This window comes from Doryrhamphus excisus, linkage group LG20, assembly GCF_037039965.1.
Source record: "Doryrhamphus excisus strain RoL-2023G ecotype Guam linkage group LG20, RoL_Dexc_Guam_v1.1, whole genome shotgun sequence".
Lineage (NCBI taxonomy): Eukaryota > Metazoa > Chordata > Actinopteri > Syngnathiformes > Syngnathidae > Doryrhamphus > Doryrhamphus excisus.
Genome location: NC_136376.1, coordinates 6,541,753 through 6,547,752, shown reverse-complemented (window position 1 = coordinate 6,547,752; position 6,000 = coordinate 6,541,753).

Below are 6,000 nucleotides of genomic sequence, written 5' to 3'. Positions count from 1 at the left end.
ACTAATTAACTAATCCTAATGACAGCATTGTAAGCTAGTTGAAATTAACTAACTAATTAACTAATCCCAATGACAGCATTGTAAGCTTGTTGAAATTAACTAATTAACTCATCCCAATGACAGCATTGTAAGCTAGTTGAAATTAACTAACTAATTAACTAATCCCAATGACAGCGTTGTAAGCTAGTTGAAATTAATTAACCAAAAAAGGAAAGAAATAGATCTTCATGTTTCACTTAAGGATTGGGAATGTTGGGCAAAACGCTACCCTGGGCTCATAGCTAGAACCACTACTGATTGTAATCTACTCATTTCATTTCTACTACCATACCCTCTTCTGTACTGTACTGTATGCTAGCGGCCCCACCCATTGAGACTGTATGGCTGACAAAAGGTCTCACTCTGTTCATGTCGTTCTATGGAACAAACACACCTACAATAGTTAAGATAGTTAGCAACCTCTGATACTTCCTTTAAATTGTCAAGAAGTACTATAATATGGGACCTTTAAAGGTTGTGGGAACTTTTTCCTGACTGGAATGCATGAAGAGGCCTATTAATTGCTGGAAAATCTGCATGTGTTACAGCTGGAGTTCACCCTCCATCATGTGCATGTTTTCTACTCTTGTCTGAAACCGTCAGGGGGCATTGTGGGAAATGTGGTTGAAATTCCAAGCGGTGATAAAGCAGACTTAGCAAACATGCTAGCCATTCTTTAAGGAATACTGGAATGTACAATATTTATCACAGGAGATAACAGTATGCAGATAATCAATGTAAACTCTCTTTTTTTTTCCTCCACTTTAAGTATTTGTATTTATCATCACCAAAAAATGCACGTTTTGCTTATTTTGTGCTTAACAATATGAGTCTGCTTTTACAATTGCAGGACAATTGCAGTCAGCCTTGTTAGGATATTCTGACCCTGCAGGAGTCTCTTGGTGTGTGCTTGTGATGACTGTTTACTCAGCCCACTCTGACCAAACACTTGCACCATTCATCCCACGCCGGCGGAAAAACTCCACTGCAAAAGTAACAGCGACCCACCGGATTGAAAACCGGTCACTTTGACAGCACACAGTGGCCTCTTTTAGGGACAGATTGGAGTCCCTTTTTAAACCAGCTGATATGCAAACACAGTCATGTGAAACAAATGACTAATGCACAACCAAACTGTGTAATAATATCAATTTCCTCACAAACAGACCACACAGTGGAGCTGTTATGAAAGCACAAAGTTTCAGGGGTTTCATGCGTAAATATGTTCATATTTGGTAAATAAGTTAAAAATGTATGGTTAAACAAACAAACAAAAAAAGCTATAGTTAAAGTTTAACGTTTCAGTGCCAACACAGAGTGAGTTCTCTTCTTGCCATTAGACAATCTTTGACGTTTCTCCTGTCTGGGTGAAGCACAGGAAGCAAAGCAAAGAAAGGAAGTCTGCAAAATCATAAACACGCTGGATTTGCTTGAAACGTTTGACCCTTGGCAAACTTTTGTCTTCATTATTATCTATGTGTCCAAATTTAAAATAGCTACCGCAAATGTTCCTGAATTATTACTTTTAATATGTTTGTAAGCTTGTTGGTGTGCTGTTAGTAATGTATCAGTTGTGGTTTGGCTAGCTTACTTGTGTTAAGCATATCTAACGTACGTTTATAGTTAGTCATTGCCTTTTTTGGATCTTAGTTATCGCATGCAAGCTTCACTAAATTAAGAAAATGAGTAAAAATCCTCCTACAGCTCAATGCACTCTGTAATTCTAGTGTGTTTAGTCAAATGATAAGGACATTGAGAGCGTCTATTGACACCGTAACTCAGAAATAAAGCACAACAGCACCACCCAGTGGACAGATACGGAAATACTTTTTAAGATAATGTTACATTATGACCCGTTGGATACATTAAAGATGCATAAAGCTATCCATTGTAAGTCAATACAGTATATGATAACCGACTGTTGTTGCTTTAGTCATGGTGTCATGTCCAGTAATATATCGTATTATTTATGAATTAATCTTATTTTTAGAATATAGAGAGGGCCAATAAAAATGTGCACGCCCCTAGCTGCAATTTGTACACCTCTACTGTCCATTGCTGTCCGTGCAGGATGATCAGTGGAAGACATGAAGTGCACATTTGTGTTTGATCCCAAACGCCACAGGGGCGCCAACCGCCCCATTGCCGTGTCAAGTAGGCGGACAGGCGATGGAATGGAGGGGGACAGGGGGCCAGATGGGTAAGAGGACGAGAGGCACGAGACCGTGACAGTGACGAGAAAGCCAGTGAAAGGATTAATGATGCCTTTTCTGGCGGGTGAATCCTAAAACGTTGTAGTGAGGCCAGAGCTCATGTCATGTGACCTCTGTGGATTAAAGCTTCCCGGGAAGAGGGGCGGGGGGGACTCTTGTCCATGTGTACCAGTGGACCAATGGTTGACTTCCAACATGAAGTAATAGCAGCTGAGGAGTAGGAAAATGTTCAGTCACACATTGGTGGTGGTAAACTACATCTGTAGTCACATCTGCCCTGGTGTATGCCTCGGTGGTTTTCAATTCTGATCAATAACAGTATAGTTTTGCATTTGCATATCACGCCCATAGTCTGTGTGCATAGTGCAGTTACATTGTGTGTGTTTATGGGTGTCTCGGTTTTATTTTTGCCATTTGCATGTAGTCTGAGGTCTACTTATTGAACTCTACTGATAACAGGTATTCCGTTTGACAGGCAGCATATGTCAAATCTTGGCGACAGGTGTAGGATGCACCTGGACGGGTCCACTAATGTTTTAAGAAAGCTAATCTGTAAATTAGATTATTGATCTCCCATTAAAGTTTGTTGACCATCTGGACAGCGACACCCCCTGACAAATGAAACATCACAGTAACAGGATGAGCTTAGTTCTGTGTGTGTTTTCATTAACAGCCCAGCCGGCAGAGCGCTGTGCAGACGGACGAGACAAACGCCCCGTTCAGACGCAGAAACTGCACTTTTGTATTTGTATTTATTTTACATTTTGCTTTTGTGATTCTGCATGGCGATGAGGTGCCACTCTAACTCTCTGCAAAACCAGGAAGTGCTGTGTGCTCCGTATGGCGGGGGGAGACCAAGCAATTTATTCAGAGATGAAGACAGAGGCGGAAGGGTGAGTACTTGCAGACATTATGGCTTTTTCTCTTTGTTTCTGGTCCTATAGTACACACAATTGCAGTAGTTAATGACCAACGAACCTTACTTCATCAGTGACTACTCATTAGTTCCTCAGTAACAACTCTAAATGTATGCAACTTAGTCACTAGTTCCTCAGTAACTACTAATTAGTTTGTCAGTCACAACTCAAAATGTATGTGACTTAGTCACTAAGTTCCTCAGTAACAACTCAAAATGTATGTGCCTTAGTTCCTCACTAACTACTCATTAGTTCTTAATGCGTTACTCAGCAACTACTCTAAATGCATGCGCCTTAGTCATGAGTTCATCAGTGGTTACCCAAAATGTATGTACCTTAGTTCCTCACTAACTACTCTAAACGTATGTACTTTAGTCGTGAGTCCATCAATAACTACTCTAAATACATGTGCCTTAGTCATGAGGTAATCAGTAACTACTCTAAATGTATGGACCTTAGTTCATCAGTAACTACCAATTAGTCCCTTGGTAACTATTCTAAGCGCATGTACCTTAGTCATGAGTTCATCAGTAACTACTCTAAATACATGTGCATTAGTCGTGAGTTCATCAGTAACTACTCTAAATGTATGGACCTTAGTTCATCAGTAACTACCAATTAGTCCCTTGGTAACTATTCTAAGCGCATGTACCTTAGTCATGAGTTCATCAGTAACTACTCTAAACACATGTGCATTCGTTGTGAGTTCATCAGTAACTACTCTAAATGTATGGGCCTTAGTTCAAAGGTAACTACACATTATTTCATTGATAACCACTCTAAATGCATGTTCCATAGTCATAAGTTCACCAGTAAGTACTCTAAATATATGGGCCTTAGTTCATGAGTAATAATTCATTAGTTCCTTGGTAACCACAAATGTACCTTAGACGCGAGTTCATCAGTAACTACTCTAAATGTATGTGCTTCATTTCCTCATTAAGTACTCATTAGTACCTCAGTAACGACTCTACTCATTAGTTCTTCATTACCTCCTCAGTGACTACTCTAAATGTATATGTGTGTCAGTCTTTAGTTCCCCAGTAGATATTTTTGTGGACCTTATTGTAAAGTGAGGCCCTGTGAACTGTTTTCAGGATTTACTCAGTCCATCACCATTTAAGTTCATTTAAATCCCTCCTTTAAAAAAATACTGCAAACAAGTGCCAGGCTACAAGTGTTTGCTTCAAGCAGTACAAACTGGAACCTCCAAAAGTCGACACAATGGGGCTTCAAAATAATTTCCCTCCCTAGGAAAAAATGTAAAGCCTTTATTTTGGTGATGTTTTAAGACGTACAAGTTTAAAGATAAGTTAACCATTGTATAATAAACATGAAAAATACTCATTCTTTGGAGACAGGTAAGGAGAGAGGGAACAGGAAGGTGTTTGCAGAGAGTTATTGTCCCCTGGTGGTGCTTTACTGGTACTGCTCAGATAAATAATTGCTGTACATAATTAAAAAAGAGACATGACGGGAAAGGGAGTTTTGCTGAGCATTACTGTCACCTTGTGCCTTTTTCTATTACTGCAAGGTGAATAACTGCTGTATTTCATATTTGCCTGCCATGTCTTACCGTTAAGAGAGCTTCATGGCTGCCCACCTCAGAGGACGGAGACCTGGAGCCAGACTGCAGCAGGGGGGTCCGCAAATCCCTCTCCCTGGAGATCTACGGCATGCAGAGGGAGCCGCGGATTAATTTCTCCAACCTGGAGTACCACAGGAGGCTGGAGGAGCTCAAGAACACTCACCTAAGGAACATGGCCGAGCTGGAGAGGATGTACATCACCCCGGGCGGCGGGGAGGAAGATGGCAGCTGTCTGGGGAGAGAGAGCGACAAAAGGCCCATCAGGTTAGAATGTCTCCATGTCAGTTAGGAAGCTTAGCAAAGATCAACTGTAGCTTCAGTCAAGCCCTAAGTTGGATGACATGGCCATGAAACATTAGACTAGCAACGTTAATGTTAGGCAGCGTTTCCTCCTTCCTGTTTCTTCTCAGAATGAGAACGCTCCAGAGGATCAATTCCCAGGAGGAGTTGGACTTCCACGAGACATCAAGTGGGTCTGAGCAATCCGGAGAGGACAATATGAAGGATATGGTGCAGGACGGTCAGAGGAGGACTCTGATCCAGGTGGTGAAGGAACAAAGGAGGCATGTAAACCTGTTGACTGACCATATTTCCTGTATGATGACTTTCTGTAACACCTTTCTCATTAAAGGCGGAATTTTTGTATCGGCAATTTTGCAGCTTTGGAGGTGGTATTAAAAACCTTTGCACACAGAGATCCGGCATGACGACTATAGAACAAAAATTGCTTTCCCGTCTGGTACGACTGAAAATTGCCTGGTCGCTCCCTGATTCCTTGACGGCTGTATTGATACAGATATTGATACATTTCACACAGAATGAAAGGAACTAGAGATGTATCAGATATCGTCGCACAAAGCTAAGGTTGCTATTTTGCTTTTGATGGAATTTCGGAAGCCAAAAGAGAGCCAAGCAAAATAGAGCTGTAATAAAAGAGCCTGTGATTCTGTGACAGTGCTTTTCATACAAAACAGCACCATCAGAAATTATAGTTTTCAAGAAGTGGTGCTTCTGCAGGGGTTCTTTGTTGTGTGAATGTGCAGTTATGCTTCAGTTGTGTATAAAAAGGTACAGGCAGATACATCTGGAGCTTCGACTACCGATGTGGGAATTTTGCCGGATCTCTGTGTGACAGTGGCTAAACTGCAGAGGCTACAAAAGATGACTTACCAGCTTTGAGGCTAATAAGTCATTATCCTTCATTTCCCACTAGAGAGACACTGCTTAGCCCAGATGACCTGAT